The sequence below is a fragment of the Notolabrus celidotus genome, chromosome 8, assembly GCF_009762535.1.
Source record: "Notolabrus celidotus isolate fNotCel1 chromosome 8, fNotCel1.pri, whole genome shotgun sequence".
In the NCBI taxonomy this organism is placed as follows: domain Eukaryota; kingdom Metazoa; phylum Chordata; class Actinopteri; order Labriformes; family Labridae; genus Notolabrus; species Notolabrus celidotus.
The window spans coordinates 7,432,368-7,452,472 of record NC_048279.1 but is presented as its reverse complement, the minus strand read 5'-3'; the positions used below and the strand labels follow the sequence as shown (position 1 = coordinate 7,452,472).

Here is a 20,105-nt window from a genome sequence, read left to right as displayed (position 1 = left end):
CAAGGAAAAAATTCAGTCATAGAGCTTTTTTTAAATTTTTTTTTTTTTTTTTCAGTTTCCCAGCAATGCTGTGTTTGTGCGTCCAGGACAAATGTGGTTCTCAGAGAAGGATGGCTGGCAGGTGATACAAGGGACGTTTCCCCATAGCTGTGTCTGACTGATACGGAAGGGTTCGGTGAGCTCCTTTCAGTTGTAGCAGAGAAATCCAAGGACAGAGGAACATGTGATTTACAGGCTAAAATGTGCCACGAGCTAGCTAGGAGTCGAACCTAGAATCTTCTGATCCGTAGTCAGACGCGTTATCTATTGCGCCACTAGCCCCACCCTTCTGTGTGCTTACCCTGACTCCCACGGCACTTCATACAAAGGCGATGGGCTCGCAGTCGGAGAGCAGTGTGGAAGAGGCCGCTGAGATGACTGGGTGAGAGAGACATCTGGGGTGACAAGAGGGAAATTTAGCCTGAGCTCTCCACTCCAAATTGTGAAGAGCAAAGGAGAGGCTGGCGTGCCCAAGAGGAATCACATTAAAGTAGTTCAGCTCAGGACTTTTGCCGTGACCCGGATTCGAACCGGGGTTGCTGCGGCCACAACGCAGAGTACTAACCACTATACGATCACGGCTGCTTGGCTCAGCTGCAAACCTTCTTCTTGGCATAGAGTAGTTTCAGCCCTGAACAGGAATCATCTTGCCTTTAGTGTCTCAGATGGTTCCCTCAGTGACCAAGGGCAAAAGTCAGTCGTAGAGCTTTTTTCAATTTCCGGTTTCCCAGCAATGCTGTGTTTGTGCGTCCAGGACAAATGTGGTTCTCAGAGAAGGATGGCTGGCAGGTGATACAAGGGACGTTTCCCCATAGCTGTGTCTGACTGATACGGAAGGGTTCGTTGAGCTCCTTTCAGTTGTAGCGGAGAAATCCGAGGACACAGGAACGTGATTTACATGCTAAAATGTGCCACGAGCTAGCTAGGAGTCGAACATAGAATCTTCTGATTCGTAGTCAGACGCGTTATCCATTGCGCCACTAGCCCCGCCCTTGCGTGTGCTTACCCTGACTCCCACGACACTTCATACAAAGGCGATGGGCTCGCAGTGAGAGAGCATTGTGGAAGAGGCCGCTGAGATGACTGGGTGAGAGAGACATCTGGGGTGACAAGAGGGAAATTTAGCCTGAGCTCTCCACTCCAAATTGTGATGAGCAAAGGAGAGGCTGGCGTGCCCAAGAGGAAGCACATTCAAGTAGTTCAGCTCAGGACTTTTGCCGTGACCTGGATTCGAACCGGGGTTGCTGCGGCCACAACGCAGAGTACTAACCACTATACGATCACGGCTGCTTGGCTCAGCTGCAAACCTTCTTCTTGGCATAGAGTAGTTTCAGCCCTGAACAGGAATCATCTTGCCTTTAATGTCTCAGATGGTTCCCTCAGTGACCAAGGGCAAAAGTCAGTCGTAGAGCTTTTTTCAATATCGTTTTTTTTTTTTTTCCGGTTTCCCAGCAATGCTGTGCTTGTGCGTCCAGGACAAATGTGGTTCTCAGAGAAGGATGGCTGGCAGGTGATACAAGGGACGTTTCCCCATAGCTGTGTCTGACTGATACGGAAGGGTTCTGTGAGCTCCTTTCAGTTGTAGCGGAGAAATCCGAGGACAGAGGAACATGTACAGGCTAAAATGTGCCACGAGCTAGCTAGGAGTCGAACCTAGAATCTTCTGATTCGTAGTCAGACGCGTTATCCATTGCGCCACTAGCCCAGCAGTTGTTTGTGCTTTCCCTGACTCCCACGACACTTCATACAAAGGCGATGGGCTCGCAGTCAGAGAGCAGTGTGGAAGAGGCCGCTGAGATGACTGGGTGAGAGAGACATCTGGGGTGACAAGAGGGAAATTTAGCCTGAGCTCTCCACTCCAAATTGTGATGAGCAAAGGAGAGGCTGGCGTGCCGAAGAGGAAGCACATTCAAGTAGTTCAGCTCAGGACTTTTGCCGTGACCTGGATTCGAACCGGGGTTGCTGCGGCCACAACGCAGAGTACTAACCACTATACGATCACAGCTGCTTGGCTCAGCTGCAAAACTTCTTCTTGGCATAGAGTAGTTTCAGCCCTGAACAGGAATCATCTTGCCTTTAATGTCTCAGATGGTTTCCTCAGTGACCAAGGGCAAAAGTCAGTCGTAGAGCTTTTTTCCATTTTTTTTTTTTTTTTTTTCCGGATTCCCAGCAATGCTGTGTTTGTGCGTCCAGGACAAATGTGGTTCTCAGTGAAGGATTGCTGGCAGGTGATACAAGGGACGTTTCCCCATAGCTGTGTCTGACTGATACGGAAGGGTTCGGTGAGCTCCTTTCAGTTGTAGCGGAGAAACCGAGGACAGAGGAACGTGATTTACATGCTAAAATGTGCCACGAGCTAGCTAGGAGTCGAACCTAGAATCTTCTGATTCGTAGTCAGACGCGTTATCCATTGCGCCACTAGCCCCCCCTTCTGTGTGCTTACCCTGACTCCCACGGCACTTCATACAAAGGCGATGGGCTCGCAGTCGGAGAGCAGTGTGGAAGAGGCCGCTGAGATGACTGGGTGAGAGAGACATCTGGGGTGACAAGAGGGAAATTTAGCCTGAGCTCTCCACTCTTAATTGTGATGAGCAAAGGAGAGGCTGGCGTGCCCAAGAGGAATCCCATTAAAGTAGTTCAGCTCAGGACTTTTGCCGTGACCCGGATTCGAACCGGGGTTGCTGCGGCCACAACCCAGAGTACTAACCACTATACGATCACAGCTGCTTGGCTCAGCTGCAAACCTTCTTCTTGGCATAGAGTAGTTTGAGCCCTGAACAGGAATCATCTTGCCTTTAGTGTCTCAGATGGTTCCCTCAGTGACCAAGGGCAAAAGTCAGTCGTAGAGCTTTTTTCATTTTCGTCTTTTTTTTTTTTTCAGATTCCCAGCAGTGCTGTGTTTGTGCATCCAGGACAAATGTGGTTCTCAGAGAAGGATTGCTGGCAGGTGATACAAGGGACATTTCCCCATAGCTGTGTCTGACTGATACGGAAGGGTTCGGTGAGCTCCTTTCAGTTGTAGCGGAGAAATCCGAGGACAGAGGAACATGTGATTTACAGGCTAAAATGTGCCACGAGCTAGCTAGGAGTCGAACCTAGAATCTTCTGATCCGTAGTCAGACGCGTTATCCATTGCGCCACTAGCCCCGCCTTCTGTGTGCTTACCCTGACTCCCACGACACTTCATACAAAGGCGATGGGCTCGCAGTCGGAGAGCAGTGTGGAAGAGGCCGCTGAGATGACTGGGTGAGAGAGACATCTGGGGTGACAAGAGGGAAATTTAGCCTGAGCTCTCCACTCCAAATTGTGATGAGCAAAGGAGAGGCTGGCGTGCCCAAGAGGAATCACATTAAAGTAGTTCAGCTCAGGACTTTTGCCGTGACCCGGATTCAAACCGGGGTTGCTGCGGCCACAACGCAAAGTACTAACCACAATACGATCACAGCTGCTATGCTGAGCTGCAAACCTTCTCCTTGGCATAGAGTAGTTTCAGCCCTGAACAGGAATCATCTTGCCTTTAGTGTCTCAGATGGTTTCCTCAGTGACCAAGGGCAAAAGTCAGTCGTAGAGCTTTTTTCAATTTTTTTTATTTTTTTTTTCCGGTTTCCCAGCAATGCTGTGTTTGTGCGTCCAGGACAAATGTGGTTCTCAGAGAAGGATGGCTGGCAGGTGATACAAGGGACGTTTCCCCATAGCTGTGTCTGACTGATACGGAAGGGTTCGGTGAGCTCCTTTCAGTTGTAGCGGAGAAATCCGAGGACAGAGGAACGTGATTAACATGCTAAAATGTACCACTAGCTAGCTAGGAGTCGAACCTAGAATCTTCTGATTCATAGTCAGACGCGTTATCCATTGCACCACTAGCCCCCCCTTCTGTGTGCTTACCCTGACTCCCATGGCACTTCATACAAAGGCGATGGGCTCGCAGTCGGAGAGCAGTGTGGAAGAGGCCGCTGAGATGACTGGGTGAGAGAGACATCTGGGGTGACAAGAGGGAAATTTAGCCTGAGCTCTCCACTCCAAATTGTGATGAGCAAAGGAGAGGCTGGCATGCCCAAGAGGAAGCACATTAAAGTAGTTCAGCTCAGGACTTTTGCCGTGACCCGGATTCGAACCGGGGTTGCTGCGGCCACAACGCAGAGTACTAACCACTATACGATCACGGCTGCTATGCTGAGCTGCAAACCTTCTCCTTGACATAGAGTAGTTTCAGCCCTGAACAGGAATCATCTTTCCTTTAGTGTCTCAGATGGTTCCCTCAGTGACCAAGGGCCAAAGTCAGTCGTAGAGCTTTTTTCAATTTTTTTCCGGTTTCCCAGCAATGCTGTGTTTGTGCGTCCAGGACAAATGTGGTTCTCAGAGAAGGATGGCTGGCAGGTGATACAAGGGACGTTACCCCATAGCTGTGTCTGACTGATACGGAAGGGTTCGGTGAGCTCCTTTCAGTTGTAGCGGAGAAATCCGAGGACAGAGGAACGTGATTAACATGCTAAAATGTGCCACGAGCTAGCTAGGAGTCGAACCTAGAATCTTCTGATTCGTAGTCAGACGCGTTATCCATTGCGCCACTAGCCCCGCCTTCTGTGTACTTACCCTGACTCCCATGGCACTTCATACAAAGGTGATGGGCTCGCAGTCGGAGAGCAGTGTGGAAGAGGCCGCTGAGATGACTGGGTGAGAGAGACATCTGGGGTGACAAGAGGGAAATTTAGCCTGAGCTCTCCACTCCAAATTGTGATGAGCAAAGGAGAGGCTGGCATGCCCAAGAGGAATCACAATAAAGTAGTTCAGCTCAGGACTTTTGCCGTGACCCGGATTCGAACCGGGGTTGCTGAGGCCACAACGCAGAGTACTAACCACTATACGATCACGGCTGCTTGGCTCAGCTGCAAACCTTCTTCTTGGCATAGAGTAGTTTCAGCCCTGAACAGGAATCATCTTGCCTTTAGTGTCTCAGATGGTTCCCTCAGTGACCAAGGGCAAAAGTCAGTCGTAGAGCTTTTTTCAAATTCCGGTTTCCCAGCAATGCTGTGTTTGTGCGTCCAGGACAAATGTGATTCTCAGAGAAGGATGGCTGGCAGGTGATACAAGGGACGTTTCCCAATAGCTGTGTCTGACTGATACGGAAGGGTTTGGTGAGCTCCTTTCAGTTGTAGCAGAGAAATCCGATGACAGAGGAACGTGATTTACATGCTAAAATGTGCCACGAGCTAGCTAGGAGTCGAACCTAGAATCTTCTGATCCGTAGTCAGACGCGTTATCCATTGCGCCACTAGCCCCGCCCTTGTGTGTGCTTACCCTGACTCCCACGACACTTCATACAAAGGCGATGGGCTCGCAGTCGGAGAGCAGTGTGGAAGAGGCCGCTGAGATGACTGGGTGAGAGAGACATCTGGGGTGACAAGAGGGAAATTTAGCCTGAGCTCCCCACTCCAAATTGTGATGAGCAAAGAAGAGGCTGGTGTGCCCAAGAGGAATCACATTAAAGTAGTTCAGCTCAGGACTTTTGCCGTGACCCGGATTCGAACCGGGGTTGCTGCGGCCACAACGCAGAGTACTTACCACTATACGATCACGGCTGCTTGGCTCAGCTGCAAACCTTCTTCTTGGCATAGAGTAGTTTGAGCCCTGAACAGGAATCATCTTGCCTTTAGTGTCTCAGATGGTTTCCTCAGTGACCAAGGGCAAAAGTCAGTCGTAGAGCTTTTTTCCATTTTTTTTTTTTTTTTTTTCGGTTTCCCAGCAATGCTGTGTTTGTGCGTCCAGGACAAATGTGGTTCTCAGAGAAGGATGGCTGGCAGGTGATACAAGGGACGTTTCCCCATAGCTGTGTCTGACTGATACGGAAGGGTTCGGTGAGCTCCTTTCAGTTGTAGCGGAGAAATCCGAGGACAGAGGAACATGTACAGGCTAAAATGTGCCACGAGCTAGCTAGGAGTCGAACCTAGAATCTTCTGATTCGTAGTCAGACGCGTTATCCATTGCGCCACTAGCCCAGCAGTTGTTTGTGCTTTCCCTGACTCCCACGACACTTCATACAAAGGCGATGGGCTCGCAGTCGGAGAGCAGTGTGGAAGAGGCCGCTGAGATGACTGGGTGAGAGAGACATCTGGGGTGACAAGAGGGAAATTTATCCTGAGCTCTCCACTCCAAATTGTGATGAGCAAAGGAGAGGCTGGCGTGCCCAAGAGGAATCACATTAAAGTAGTTCAGCTCAGGACTTTTGCCGTGACCCGGATTCAAACCAGGTTGCTGCGGCCACAACGCAGAGTACTAACCACTATACGATCACAGCTGCTTGGCTCAGCTGCAAAACTTCTTCTTGGCATAGAGTAGTTTGAGCCCTGAACAGGAATCATCTTGCCTTTAGTGTCTCAGATGGTTTCCTCAGTGACCAAGGGCAAAAGTCAGTCGTAGAGCTTTTTTCAATTTTTTTTTTTTTTTTTTTCCGGATTCCCAGCAATGCTGTGTTTGTGCGTCCAGGACAAATGTGGTTCTCAGTGAAGGATTGCTGGCAGGTGATACAAGGGACGTTTCCCCATAGCTGTGTCTGACTGATACGGAAGGGTTCGGTGAGCTCCTTTCAGTTGTAGCAGAGAAACCGAGGACAGAGGAACGTGATTTACATGCTAAAATGTGCCACGAGCTAGCTAGGAGTCGAACCTAGAATCTTCTGATTCGTAGTCAGACGCGTTATCCATTGCGCCACTAGCCCCGCCTTCTGTGTGCTTACCCTGACTCCCACGGCACTTCATACAAAGGCGATGGGCTCGCAGTCGGAGAGCAGTGTGGAAGAGGCCGCTGAGATGATTGGGTGAGAGAGACATCTGGGGTGACAAGAGGGAAATTTAGCCTGAGCTCTCCACTCTTAATTGTGATGAGCAAAGGAGAGGCTGGCGTGCCCAAGAGGAATCCCATTAAAGTAGTTCAGCTCAGGACTTTTGCCGTGACCCGGATTCGAACCGGGGTTGCTGCGGCCACAACGCAGAGTACTAACCACTATACGATCACAGCTGCTTGGCTCAGCTGCAAACCTTCTTCTTGGCATAGAGTAGTTTGAGCCCTGAACAGGAATCATCTTGCCTTTAGTGTCTCAGATGGTTCCCTCAGTGACCAAGGGCAAAAGTCAGTCGTAGAGCTTTTTTCATTTTCGTCTTTTTTTTTTTTTTCAGATTCCCAGCAGTGCTGTGTTTGTGCGTCCAGGACAAATGTGGTTCTCAGAGAAGGATTGCTGGCAGGTGATACAAGGGACGTTTCCCCATAGCTGTGTCTGACTGATACGGAAGGGTTCGGTGAGCTCCTTTTAGTTGTAGCGGAGAAATCCGAGGACAGAGGAACATGTGATTTACAGGCTAAAATGTGCCACGAGCTAGCTAGGAGTCGAACCTAGAATCTTCTGATTCGTAGTCAGACGCGTTATCCATTGCGCCACTAGCCCCCCCTTCTGTGTGCTTACCCTGACTCCCATGGCACTTCATACAAAGGCGATGGGCTCGCAGTCGGAGAGCAGTGTGGAGGAGGCCGCTGAGATGACTGGGTGAGAGAGACATCTGGGGTGACAAGAGGGAAATTTAGCCTGAGCTCTCCACTCCAAATTGTGATGAGCAAAGGAGAGGCTGGCATGCCCAAGAGGAAGCACAATAAAGTAGTTCAGCTCAGGACTTTTGCCGTGACCCGGATTCGAACCGGGGTTGCTGCGGCCACAACGCAGAGTACTAACCACTATACGATCACGGCTGCTATGCTGAGCTGCAAACCTTCTCCTTGGCATAGAGTAGTTTCAGCCCTGAACAGGAATCATCTTGCCTTTAGTGTCTCAGATGGTTCCCTCAGTGACCAAGGGCCAAAGTCAGTCGTAGAGCTTTTTTCAATTTTTTTCCGGTTTCCCAGCAATGCTGTGTTTGTGCGTCCAGGACAAATGTGGTTCTCAGAGAAGGATGGCTGGCAGGTGATACAAGGGACGTTTCCCCATAGCTGTGTCTGACTGATACGGAAGGGTTCGGTGAGCTCCTTTCAGTTGTAGCGGAGAAATCCGAGGACAGAGGAACGTGATTAACATGCTAAAATGTGCCACGAGCTAGCTAGGAGTCGAACCTAGAATCTTCTGATTCGTAGTCAGACGCGTTATCCATTGCGCCACTAGCCCCGCCTTCTGTGTGCTTACCCTGACTCCCATGGCACTTCATACAAAGGCGATGGGCTCGCAGTCGGAGAGCAGTGTGGAAGAGGCCGCTGAGATGACTGGGTGAGAGAGACATCTGGGGTGACAAGAGGGAAATTTAGCCTGAGCTCTCCACTCCAAATTGTGATGAGCAAAGGAGAGGCTGGCGTGCCCAAGAGGAATCACATTACAGTAGTTCAGCTCAGGACTTTTGCCGTGACCCGGATTCGAACCGGGGTTGCTGCGGCCACAACGCAGAGTACTAACCACTATACGATCACGGCTGCTATGCTGAGCTGCAAACCTTCTTCTTGGCATAGAGTAGTTTGAGCCCTGAACAGGAATCATCTTGCCTTTAGTGTCTCAGATGGTTCCCTCAGTGACCAAGGGCAAAAGTCAGTCGTAGAGCTTTTTTCATTTTCGCCTTTTTTTTTTTTCGGTTTCCCAGCAATGCTGTGTTTGTGCGTCCAGGACAAATGTGGTTCTTAGAGAAGGATGGCTGGCAGGTGATACAAGGGACGTTTCCCCATAGCTGTGTCTGACTGATACGGAAGGGTTCGGTGAGCTCCTTTCAGTTGTAGCGGAGAAATCCGAGGACACAGGAACATGTGATTTACAGGCTAAAATGTGCCACGAGCTAGCTAGGAGTCGAACCTAGAATCTTCTGATCCGTAGTCAGACGCATAATCCATTGCGCCACTAGCCCTGCCTTGTGTGTGCTTACCCTGACTCCCACGGCACTTCATACAAAGGCGATGGGCTCGCAGTCGGAGAGCAGTGTGGAAGAGGCCGCTGAGATGACTGGGTGAGAGAGACATCTGGGGTGACAAGAGGGAAATTTAGCCTGAGCTCTCCACTCCAAATTGTGATGAGCAAAGGAGTGGCTGGCGTGCCCAAGAGGAATCACATTAAAGCAGTTCAGCTCAGGACTTTTGCCGTGACCCGGATTCGAACCGGGGTTGCTGCGGCCACAACGCAGAGTACTAACCACTATACGATCACGGCTGCTTGGCTCAGCTGCAAACCTTCTTCTTGGCATAGAGTAGTTTCAGCCCTGAACAGGAATCATCTTGCCTTTAGTGTCTCAGATGGTTCCCTCAGTGACCAAGGGCAAAAGTCAGTCGTAGAGCTTTTTTCAATTTCCGGTTTCCCAGCAATGCTGTGTTTGTGCGTCCAGGACAAATGTGATTCTCAGAGAAGGATGGCTGGCAGATGATACAAGGGACGTTTCCCTATAGCTGTGTCTGACTGATACGGAAGGGTTCGGTGAGCTCCTTTCAGTTGTAGCGGAGAAATCGGAGGACAGAGGAACATGTGATTTACAGGCTAAAATGTGCCACGAGCTAGCTAGGAGTCGAACCTAGAATCTTCTGATCCGTAGTCAGACGCTTTATCCATTGCGCCACTAGCCCCGCCCTTGTGTGTGCTTACCCTGACTCCCACGGCATTTCATACAAAGGCGATGGGCTCGCAGTCGGAGAGCAGTGTGGAAGAGGCCGCTGAGATGACTGGGTGAGAGAGACATCTGGGGTGACAAGAGGGAAATTTAGCCTGAGCTCTCCACTCCAAATTGTGATGAGCAAAGGAGAGGCTGGCGTGCCCAAGAGGAATCACATTAAAGTAGTTCAGCTCAGGACTTTTGCCGTGACCCCGATTCAAACCGGGGTTGCTGCGGCCACAACGCAGTGTACCATGCACTATAAGATCACGGCTGCTATGCTGAGCTGCAAACCTTCTTCTTGGCATAGAGTAGTTTGAGCCCTGAAGAGGAATCCTTTTGCCTTTAGTGTCTCAGATGGTTCCCTCAGTGACCAAGGGCAAAAGTCAGTCGTAGAGCTTTTTTCAATTTCCGGTTTCCCAGCAATGCTGTGTTTGTGCGTCCAGGACAAATGTGATTCTCAGAGAAGGATGGTTGGCAGGTGATACAAGGGACGTTTCCCCATAGCTGTGTCTGACTGATACGGTAGTGTTCGGTGAGTTCCTTTCAGTTGTCCTTTCATGGACCACCCCAGTATGTTCCCTGTAGCCTGCCAGGATCCACCTGAACCCATTGAGGTACCTAGCAGTGGCTGTCCTCCTTCCAGCAGGCAGTGCAGCCTCCTCTGTCCTCTGTCCAGCAGGCAGCGCAGCCTCCTCTGTCCTCCGTCCAGCAGGCAGCGCAGCCTCCTCTGTCCTCTGTCCAGCAGGCAGCGCAGCCTTCTGTCCTCCTTCCAGCGAGCAGTGCAGCCTCCTCTGTCCTCCTTCCAGCGAGCAGTGCCGCCTCCTCTGTCCTCCTTCCAGCAAGAGTGCCGCCTCCTCTGTCCTCCTTCCAGCAGGCAGTGCAGCCTCCACTGTCCTCTGTCCAGTGAGCAGTTCCGCTTCCTAAGTCCTCCTTCCAGCGAGCAGTGCAGCCTCCTCTGTCCTCCGTCCAGCAGGCAGTGCAGCCCCCTCTGTCCTGTTGCCACAAGTCCGATCGACCTCTCAATCTGTTTCCACAAGTGAAGCCTCACTTTCATTAAGAAAGTATAAAAAAAGTGCAGAGTAACACCTGCAGAAAGTGTGGTCAGTACAGGACTGCTGAAACAGGGCAGCCAGTACAAAGGGACCATTTACTGCCCTTCAACAGAGACACTCTGAAAAGATGACTGGCTTGAGGCTATAAAGAAGAAGTAGTTCCCCAGCTTAGTTTTGACTCTTGTTTTGTTCCTCCTAGCTAAAATCACCAATTTGGGAATGGATCATTGTAAATAGAACTTATCACGTTAGTGTTCAAATAAGATTTAGTGTTTTTAAATACTTTGTTCATGTTTCTGCACTTCTAATAGTATTGCATCGAGTGTGTGGTGTGTGTGTGTGTGTGTGTGTGTGTGTGTTAGGCTATTTTCCTATTTTTGACAATTTCTATATATTCTATATCTATATTCAATATCAGTAACTCTTGTGTTGTGATATATTGTATTTTTCTTGCATTGCATTTATTCTAAAAGGCACAGGAAGGTGCATTTTTGAAAATGTCTAACTGTCTAACAGCCCAAAACAATACAAATATTTTTGCTATCAATACTAATGTTCTTTCTCATTTTTGCAGGTACTTTTCAATTAATATACACAGCCAGATATAACAATATCATGCTTCTATTTCAATCATCCAGAATATTTATGTATCAGAAGTTTTGCTCAGAGTAAAGGCTGATTTATACTTCTGCGTTGAATCAACGGCGTACCCTACGCCGGGGGTCCGCGTAGCTCCCGTACCTACGCCGTGTCCTACGCACGTAGCTGACGTGCACCTCCTTCAAAATTTAACTCCCCGTAGAATCGACGCGGACCGCAAGCTCTGTGATTGGTCCGCTCGGCGGCTTTGTCTTTCCCGCATTTACAACACTTCCGGGATCCCGGACATCGGCCGCACATCGGCCGTGTATTTCATCTCCTCCTCTCTATTCTTCATGTAATCATGCCTGTATGATAAACAGTAACATGCATCAGCTGTAGATTAACATAACACGCTCTGAATCTCTGTGGAAAAGTAAACTGAGATCGTAGCGGGACCGGAAGCAGGCGGCCGGCTATCAGAGAGACCGCACTGCCCTCAAGCGTTTCGGCGGAGAATTGCTGCGCGACACGGACACACCAACGCACAAATATGTGGGGCTCATGTCCGCGTCAGCCCCTGCTGCGTAGGGGAGACGCAGAAGTATAAATCAGCCTTAATGAGACAGAGACACCCGTTGAAGTTTTAATTTTTGCTGTTTGAGTTGTATTGCTATCACAGTGTTTCCTACAGAAGGGCCGCTTTAACAGCCTCTTTCACATTAAATAAAAACTATATTACACTAAAAGCATGCATTCTAATTTTCTGATTTAACATAGACTCTGACTGATCTCAGGGGTGGGCCATTGAACCTGACGTAGTCCCAGGCTCCCAACCGTGCCACATCCTCAAATGAAAGCAGTATGCAGCATGACTGTGTGGCCCTCAGAGCACACAGAGCTGGACTGAACAGGTAAGAGTAATGGTGTGCTGGAGACCTATGAGCAGAGCGTATTCAGTCATGCAGTGTTGTGTTAGTTCGGCCATCAGACAGATCTTTTGCTTCATTGCCTTTCACTGCTATGGTCCCATGGGGAGCATCAGCAGGGCAGTGGCCGGTCAGTGGATCGCTGCTCTCCAGTGAATTTCATTATTTCCCTCACAGATCCACCCTCTGCCTCTGCACCAGCAGATCCTGCTTCTCTCTGCAACAACAGTTGCTCTTTGATCAGTCTCAGCTACACATGACAGTCAACCTGTGCTCAGCTTGTTGTTGTTTTGAAGGTTGAAACGAATCAGTGTGGTAAAGAGGGAGCTGAAGCTTTATCTGTATATGTATGAATCCATCTACATTCAGAAACAGAAGAATATTACAGACACAAGTGACCATATCAAGTGTCCTCAGCGGGGTTTACAGCAGGAGACTGAACAGAGGTGGACTGGAGCATGAGATTGACTCTTGATTTCCCTCTGTGCAAATGAAGTGCAAGTGCAATGACATGAAACTCTGCAAAATAGAACCAGGGCAAGTATTTCTCAAAATGAGCTTCAAAAGAATCAAAAGAAAACAGAAATAAAGAGAGAAAAGAAAATGGAACTATCTTTTGGTTTCTTGCTCACTTGTTGGCATACCTTTCTGTTATAGATTGGTGTAAGTGTTAGGAGCTCAGACACCTACAGGGAGCTTGAAGTAGAGCTGTAACTCCCTCACATCCGTAGGGGGCAGTTGAGGTAGGTTTTGGCATCTGATTAAGATGCCGTCTGGGTGCCAGCCTATGGAGGATATTGCGTGAGACAACTGGAAAGAGCAAGACCTCGAGGTAGATTCAGAGCTCACTAGAAGGATAACATATCCCACCTGGCCTCTGAATGCCTCCTGATTCCCCTGAAGGAGCAGGAAAACCTCACTGAGAGATACTGGGCTAACCTGGTCAGCCTGCTGCTGAATGAAAGAAGAGGATGAATGTTGTGATGACATCTTATTAAACTGCCTCCATGTGGCACAAAAATGCTCCCAGAGAGAGAATGATGTATTTTTGCGGTTCAAGTTTAGTAAAAATAGTTTTAACTTTAAGTTTAAGAAAACCACAACACATGAAAGCAAACCACATTGACTCTGTTGTCTTCTTATTCTTGCAATAAAGACCTGCTGCAAAGTACCAAGTTCATCTGTTTCCTCACTTTCATATTCATGCACCATTACTCAAATATTATCAACACATTCTACCTGTGACACAGATTCCTGTTTTATTACTGGGTGTACTTTTCTCAAAGCTTCTCTGCATGAACCAATGAAATTACAGCGCGGAGTGACAGGAAAGGCTGCGCAAAAAGTAAATTACATCTGACAAGCCATCCAACTAACGGCCTAACACCGCAGGCTGCCACACTCAAATGTGTTTCCAGTTCATTTTGGTTCCCTCTCATATTCATGAATTAAATCTGTTTTATGACTCCCTTGGATTTCTGAATGATTTTTTGAAAATTAATTTATAACAGTGAGAGTCTTTGGGAGCTGGAGAATGAAGAGTGACAGAGAAGTTGAAAAGATAGGGGAGAAGAAGGAGAGAAATATAGTGCTCTGTTAGGAGGATTATTTGTTTCTGAATCCATTTTTTGAGTTTTAAACCAAACAAAATTGTAGGTACCAACATATCTGGTGATTGTTTTTTTTTATCAGTAAAGTACATTTAAAGGGAGACAAAAATAAGGAGGGGCCTTAGCAGATTTGTCCATGCATGGATGACACGTTAGAACTCCTAAAGCAAGCCCCCTTGCAACATACTGTCCTAAAACAACAAAACAAGGACGTGACGACCCTGCAGTCACATTACAGCAGAGCAGAGAGGGTGAGCGTGTGTCTGCTCTAATTCATTTCTAAATGATGACAAACATCTTGGAGCAGACCAAAAGCAGCATAGCAGAGCTGGGACAATGATCAGCAGTAGTGACCAGGCACATTGCCCCAGTATTTTCTTCAGGGCTTTTCAAGACTAAATGCAGCAGAACACAACTTGGTAATATTCTAAAATCCTTTAAACATGCTGCCATCGCTTGGCTTCTTTGCTTCAGGCTCCAGCTGAAAAAGTGAAATGCTGTCTGAACGGGAAACCTTGATTTAAAGTCCTGAGGCAAACTGTATCCTTGCCTGAAAACAACAGTTCTAAGCAAAGTCTCCTGGGCTGCTTTGCACAGCTGGTGGCTCCATTCGTAGCACTAATTTATACTCGTACGCAGCAAGCATTCAAAAAAGGTGGCCTGCAGGTCAACTTCAAACAAATTCAACATCTTTATTCCATAATAATGCAGGAACATTTTAAAATGTTCTCAGGGAGGATACTCAGGGGCGAACATGACAGACGGCTTCCTCTGTGACACTCTGTGTGTTTTACTTAACTTTCCACTGTTTGCGGCCGATGTTATTGTAAGAAAGGTTCAGCAGGTTCAGAATGAGGCAAAAAATTAAAAATGCAGTCCCTGTGAATTCATTTACAGTTTTAAAAAAAATGCAGCAGCAGGTGTGGTGCAGGCCTGGAGACAATATAACAATATAAACATACTTGTAAAAAAAAAAAGGAAAAATTAAAAAATCTAAAACGCAAAACATACACAGGAAGAGACTGAGCTCTACTCAATGACACTGGTCCCTGCAGCTCTGTGTGCTCTCTGTTCACTTCCTGTCTCTCCCCATCTCTGACCTCCAATAACCCCAAGAATGTCCAGGGCTGCAAAATGGGCCCATATGTTCAATGAGGTTACAAAGCATTAGGGGTGATCCCAACTAAGGATTTGCTTAGTCGAATCTGATTCGTCAGTTCTTGCTGTAGTCGACGAATCATCAAATGTTTGTTTTTTTCTTCACCGACCCAAAGTCTGCATTATGGTGACCGTATGACGATAATACACGTAACCATTTACAATTAAGAGGATCATAGCTTAAAGTGAAAGAGTAGATAGGTATGAAACTTTAATTTTTTCTAATTTATTTCACACAAAAACAAAGAGGTGATGAACGAGAAAAAATTCATGAGGCCACTGTCCGTTAAACGTGACATTATAAAATAAACATGCATCAATAGACATAATGAGGTCAGAGCACTGCACATGATTTATCTGAACAATGTTTCAGTGTCTGCAAATCAAATAATAACGAATGAAATTACAGTCGTAACACCTGCACGCACATCATAATGTTTAAAATCTATTCATCCATTAAAATAAACAAAAACGTATCATTATATTCGTAAGGAAAAAACGTCCTGAATATGTTAATCATGGCTTAAATGTAAAAAAGGTAGGACATCGGGAGGTATTTAAATATTGTTCACTCTGCAGAGACCAGCGCTGTAGTTTGTCTAACTTGAGACTAAACATTTCTATAACGTTCAAAATCAAACCTTAACCAGCTAAAGGGTTTTTAAATCCCTTAGCGGTACCTTTTAAAAGAGTCTGTCACAGTACTCACTAAGGTCAAATCCCGTATTGGTTTTCTTTATCGCAACAAATCCTCCTTCACACACTCTGCTAAACAGCTTCTGGTTAAGATGACAGTCCTCCCAATTCTTGATTACGGTGGCATAACCTACAGGTCTGCTTCCAACACTCTCCTTCACAAACTGCATGTCATTTACCACGCTGCTACCCGTTTTGTCACTAGAGCCCCATTCACCACTCACCACTGTCACCTGTACTCTCAGCTGACAAACACACAGGTTTCTATTCATTTACAAATCCCTCACTGGTAAAACCCCATTATATCTACAGTCACTAATCAAACTTCACAGCACAAACCGTAGCCTGCGCTCAAGTAACTTTATCAAAGTCATCCCACCCAAAGCCCGGACTTCCTTTGGTTGCACCTCCTTCCAGTTTTCCGCTGCAAATGACTGGAATCACCTGCAACAATCCCTAAAGCTGACCTCTCTCATTCCACTCGCCACTTTCAAAAACTTAACACACCCCATAACTCAACATCACTGCACTTGCTTTTAAATTGCTTTTAAGTTGTTCACTGCTGTCATATTTTTGTATTGTATTGTTCTGTCTCTAGGTTTCTATGTATGTCCTCTGTGTTTTTATTTTGTCTTTTATTTATGTCATGCCAGCTGTGTTGCCTTCTCGCCCAGGTCGTTATTGCAAATGAGAATTGGTTTTCAATTAACTCACCTGGTTAAATAAAGGTTAAAAAAAAAAAAAAATTAGCATTATTGAAAAGGGTCTGTGGGAATCAGTTTTTCTCTCTCTATCTGTACTATTACAAAAGCTTATTAAAAACAAAGCTATAGCTAAGCTACATAAGCTACAGCCTATGGTCTGTTTTGGATGCTGGGCAGGTTGAAGCATTGAGTCTGTTTTAATGTCAGAGATTACTCAAATAATACCTTAAAATCTGATATTTTGATGCTGACTTATTTTGGGCGGCCCCACAAGGGGCAATTTGTTTAAGTAGCTTTAACCTCTAAATAAACGTAATTAATAAACTTGATCCGATAAACTTGAACACAATAAAGTATCAAATCTAGCGTTGTGGATACAGAACATCATTATAGATCCATTATTCTGCATGATTCAGTGCTGCTCTTTTCTGTTGTGCATTTATTTTTAAAGACTGTTGTAACTTTGATTATGATGTTATTATAAATGGTATATTACAAGACATATATGGGGCCCAATGTGATATGTTTCATGGGGCCCAAAATCCCTTGCGGCGCCCCTGGTTACGGTGAGTGATACGCCTCCTGCACTAAAGCGTTAATGAATGGAGACAGATGACAGGAGGAGAGACTATGGCCTCAAAGATCTTAAGCCTTTAAGTGTTGATATTGTAACATTTTGGCAAATTTGTCTTCTTTTTATGCACCTTACAACCTTTGAACATGGCTGAATCACTTTATAACCCCAGCACGGTCTCAGCAGATGTGTGTCTAACATGAGTCTGGTCCTGCTGGAGGTTTCTGCCTGTTAAAGGAAGTTTGTCCTTGCCACTGTAACATGCTAAATGCTGCAAATGCTGGATACGTCCAGTTTGCAACATGTGTGCTTTACGATGTTTGTCGTGTTTACCTGCATGTCATGATGACATATTGGTTTACACAGTTAAAACAGCCCACAATCCGTCTTCTTTGTCAGTGTTTCTGATTAGTGAGCATGTTTTGTGAGATGATGTCGTGAAGTCGTCTCAGAGCTCTCAGACACGACAAACATGTATCTTGAATAATATCCTATGTGCTCTTGTCTTTATGTTCTCACTTGAGCTCACAAGAGTGTATTAGTGGGTGTTGGTGTGAGAAGATGGAGTGAGTGTGATGTGTTGATTTACTGTGAGTAACTAGCTGTGACAGTTCAGAAAGTGGAGGGCAGCAAAAGAACACGGGTAAAACACACATGTCTCATGTGAGGTAAATGTAGCTCTAGCGAAAGTTCAGACAGGAAAACTATAAAGCAATCACAGCAGTTGTTTAACTCTCCTCTCCCTCGTTCAATAGCTCACCCGCTTCCAGCTGCACGCTCCGGAGCTGTCATTGATTAATCAGCAGCTGCGTCATCCAATAGCTCAGTGGCACGCCCTTATCGTCAGCCTATCAACTTTCTGCTGTCTTTTTAAATGCGTCTCTCTCTCCAGCTAGTTCCTCTTGCATTGATGGTGCGCACCCCTCCACCTCCCCATCTCCACCTGGTCTCTGCAAGTCTTCAATTCCTAGGATCATCAACCACCACCACCAGTGTCTGGACTCTAGGGAGATTTCTTCAGCTGCCAAATTCATGCATCCTACGCTCACAACATTATCCCCATAGAGTCCTTACGCCAAAGATTTCTGTCAAGTTTCATCATTCATTCAGTTGTAATAAATAATCTTTAATATTCAAATTGTGTCTCTCCTGATTGAAATGACTCTGATGTGGATGTTGTGTTCAGTGTCAGCACTGCTTCAGGCAACTACATAAAATAACCATAAACTCAATGTTAAACTGCCTGACTTGTATTAGTCTCATAAGTGATGAAAGCAGCTGGTACATACTAATACTTTCTATTTAACTTTGGTATAGTTTGACTCTTCCTTTCTCCTTACACATCACATCAATACTTATCTTTTCAGCCTCCTCTGTATCAGGTTCTCTGGGTAATTCTTAAAAGGCCCTTAATAGACTGCATTACCCAGGGGTCTGGACATGTCTGCCTGCTCTTCTCTTATGTCCATACTCGCGGTTAAAACCAGCTGAGGTTGAAGTGTTTGGCCTCATTTTTAACAGTACTGTTTTTCCCCCCTGCTCTGTATCTGTCAGGGTGTGGCTCTGTATCACACGCCTACTGCCATTAAACTTGCACACCTGAGACCTGTTCACTAATCCAGGTCCTGTAGTATATTTACTCATGCTCCACAACCAGTCTTCGCCAGAGTGTTCAGTTCTTCATGTGGTTCTGGTCTACTTCTTCTAAACTTGGCTTGGCGTTTCATTAAAAACATAGTGTGAGACCAACTCCCTCTTTTTCTCAGGATCACTCTTCCTGGATTGTCAGCTGTTTATGCCTCAACCTGCTCTGCTTCCAGATCCCTCTGTTCCACCAGAGCCTCAAACTCAGAGTGCACAGTTCAATCAGCTTTATTTGCCTGTTTTTGGGTCAGGGAATTGCAAATCCTGACACCGTCATGCACAACAACAATTTCTCTCTTCCTCTTCTTCTTATTTTTCTTTCTCTTCCAACTGGCAAATCTCCAGCTAGTTAAAATGCAAAAAAAAATCATACATAGTATCTGGTTAAAAACAAAATAACAGTCTTCTTTTTTAAATACATTGTTTTTTAAATCAAATTTGCTGTTTATTTTGCCAGGGACAGAAAATGTGACTTTATCCTCCACATCTGAGGTGAATTGTTATATACATGCAAAATATATCCCTCTAAAATTATCTTTACAGTGTTCATCCAGCCTTACCTATTGCTAGGGGTGTCCCAATCCGATATTGATATCGGATATTGGTCCGATATCAGCAAAAAAAACAGTATCGATGTACCCCACTCCGATATAGGCAGTCCATTCCAGACTCCGCTCCAGCACTTCTATCCAGCAGCGCCCAATTCCAGCATGCAGAGCCCACGTGATCCCAACAACAGCGTGTGCTGTGAATAGGATTGATGTTGCCTGTGTGGCAGTATTTTTGGTTTAAGTCTGAAAAACAGATTGCAGATGAGTGCAAAACTTGTCATGCACAAGTTTCCTGTGTTGGCACAGAACCAGGGAAGTTTAATACGACCAACCTCAATGCACATTTGAAGCAGCATCACAGCATGAGAATTTTCGCAAGCTACCTCTGTGAGGCCTCTATGGAGCATAAGACCAATCCTTTACATTACTGGAGAGCAGGCTGAGTTATTATCTGAGGGGCTCAGTATTTGCTTGGTCTCTACCTGCAGCAGGTGTGCTTAATGAACCAGCTCTCCCCGCCTCCATGCCTATGCTCCATGCATGTCTCATCTTCATTGATGAATTTTACCCCCGGGTGTGTGTTAGTGACAGAGACACAACCGGGGGACGTCTGGTTAATATTTGCTGTTTGCCGTTTCAAAGCTTGATTTAATCCAGTTTGGTGAAACATCAGACACATTTAGTAAGTTTGGATCAACTCCTTGTTATCAAAGATGCAGATGCATTTCAGAGTGCCGTGAACTGACTGTCCAGCGCCTCTGTCACTGCAAAGTGCATTCAGGGACCGTCGCAAATTTGCAATACAGCCTTTATATGGTGTCCATGGCATTTTTATTTGAATCAAGAGAATTCAAATATCTTCATAGTGGTCACATCAAGACTGTTTTCTTTTGACTTTTTAGCAGGGAGAGGCTAAATCATTTAACTTCAGATATTACACAAGTGTTTGATTTATTGTTCTCTGTTT

General features: G+C 46.3%; 24 non-coding genes across 24 annotated transcripts; all 24 read right to left on the bottom strand.

Annotated features, from left to right (window-relative positions):
* Nucleotides 1–248: 248 nt before the first annotated feature.
* Nucleotides 249–321, bottom strand: trnar-acg. The gene has a single exon. It is a non-coding gene; the product is annotated as a tRNA-Arg (tRNA).
* Nucleotides 322–549: 228 nt separating this feature from the next.
* Nucleotides 550–621, bottom strand: trnah-gug. Its single transcript has one exon. It is a non-coding gene; the product is annotated as a tRNA-His (tRNA).
* Nucleotides 622–953: 332 nt separating this feature from the next.
* On the bottom strand, nucleotides 954–1,026 carry trnar-acg. Its single transcript has one exon. It is a non-coding gene; the product is annotated as a tRNA-Arg (tRNA).
* Nucleotides 1,027–1,254: 228 nt separating this feature from the next.
* Nucleotides 1,255–1,326, bottom strand: trnah-gug. The gene has a single exon. It is a non-coding gene; the product is annotated as a tRNA-His (tRNA).
* Nucleotides 1,327–1,671: 345 nt separating this feature from the next.
* Nucleotides 1,672–1,744, bottom strand: trnar-acg. The gene has a single exon. It is a non-coding gene; the product is annotated as a tRNA-Arg (tRNA).
* Nucleotides 1,745–1,972: 228 nt separating this feature from the next.
* On the bottom strand, nucleotides 1,973–2,044 carry trnah-gug. The gene has a single exon. It is a non-coding gene; the product is annotated as a tRNA-His (tRNA).
* Nucleotides 2,045–2,391: 347 nt separating this feature from the next.
* On the bottom strand, nucleotides 2,392–2,464 carry trnar-acg. The gene has a single exon. It is a non-coding gene; the product is annotated as a tRNA-Arg (tRNA).
* A 649-nt stretch (nucleotides 2,465–3,113) lies between these two features.
* Nucleotides 3,114–3,186, bottom strand: trnar-acg. The gene has a single exon. It is a non-coding gene; the product is annotated as a tRNA-Arg (tRNA).
* A 647-nt stretch (nucleotides 3,187–3,833) lies between these two features.
* trnah-aug lies at nucleotides 3,834–3,906 on the bottom strand. Its single transcript has one exon. It is a non-coding gene; the product is annotated as a tRNA-His (tRNA).
* A 227-nt stretch (nucleotides 3,907–4,133) lies between these two features.
* On the bottom strand, nucleotides 4,134–4,205 carry trnah-gug. The gene has a single exon. It is a non-coding gene; the product is annotated as a tRNA-His (tRNA).
* A 336-nt stretch (nucleotides 4,206–4,541) lies between these two features.
* trnar-acg lies at nucleotides 4,542–4,614 on the bottom strand. The gene has a single exon. It is a non-coding gene; the product is annotated as a tRNA-Arg (tRNA).
* A 227-nt stretch (nucleotides 4,615–4,841) lies between these two features.
* Nucleotides 4,842–4,913, bottom strand: trnah-gug. The gene has a single exon. It is a non-coding gene; the product is annotated as a tRNA-His (tRNA).
* A 332-nt stretch (nucleotides 4,914–5,245) lies between these two features.
* On the bottom strand, nucleotides 5,246–5,318 carry trnar-acg. Its single transcript has one exon. It is a non-coding gene; the product is annotated as a tRNA-Arg (tRNA).
* A 228-nt stretch (nucleotides 5,319–5,546) lies between these two features.
* On the bottom strand, nucleotides 5,547–5,618 carry trnah-gug. Its single transcript has one exon. It is a non-coding gene; the product is annotated as a tRNA-His (tRNA).
* A 344-nt stretch (nucleotides 5,619–5,962) lies between these two features.
* trnar-acg lies at nucleotides 5,963–6,035 on the bottom strand. Its single transcript has one exon. It is a non-coding gene; the product is annotated as a tRNA-Arg (tRNA).
* A 646-nt stretch (nucleotides 6,036–6,681) lies between these two features.
* On the bottom strand, nucleotides 6,682–6,754 carry trnar-acg. Its single transcript has one exon. It is a non-coding gene; the product is annotated as a tRNA-Arg (tRNA).
* A 227-nt stretch (nucleotides 6,755–6,981) lies between these two features.
* trnah-gug lies at nucleotides 6,982–7,053 on the bottom strand. Its single transcript has one exon. It is a non-coding gene; the product is annotated as a tRNA-His (tRNA).
* Nucleotides 7,054–7,404: 351 nt separating this feature from the next.
* trnar-acg lies at nucleotides 7,405–7,477 on the bottom strand. The gene has a single exon. It is a non-coding gene; the product is annotated as a tRNA-Arg (tRNA).
* A 227-nt stretch (nucleotides 7,478–7,704) lies between these two features.
* Nucleotides 7,705–7,776, bottom strand: trnah-gug. The gene has a single exon. It is a non-coding gene; the product is annotated as a tRNA-His (tRNA).
* A 336-nt stretch (nucleotides 7,777–8,112) lies between these two features.
* Nucleotides 8,113–8,185, bottom strand: trnar-acg. The gene has a single exon. It is a non-coding gene; the product is annotated as a tRNA-Arg (tRNA).
* A 227-nt stretch (nucleotides 8,186–8,412) lies between these two features.
* trnah-gug lies at nucleotides 8,413–8,484 on the bottom strand. Its single transcript has one exon. It is a non-coding gene; the product is annotated as a tRNA-His (tRNA).
* Nucleotides 8,485–8,833: 349 nt separating this feature from the next.
* Nucleotides 8,834–8,906, bottom strand: trnar-acg. The gene has a single exon. It is a non-coding gene; the product is annotated as a tRNA-Arg (tRNA).
* A 227-nt stretch (nucleotides 8,907–9,133) lies between these two features.
* trnah-gug lies at nucleotides 9,134–9,205 on the bottom strand. The gene has a single exon. It is a non-coding gene; the product is annotated as a tRNA-His (tRNA).
* A 334-nt stretch (nucleotides 9,206–9,539) lies between these two features.
* trnar-acg lies at nucleotides 9,540–9,612 on the bottom strand. The gene has a single exon. It is a non-coding gene; the product is annotated as a tRNA-Arg (tRNA).
* Nucleotides 9,613–20,105: the final 10,493 nt, after the last annotated feature.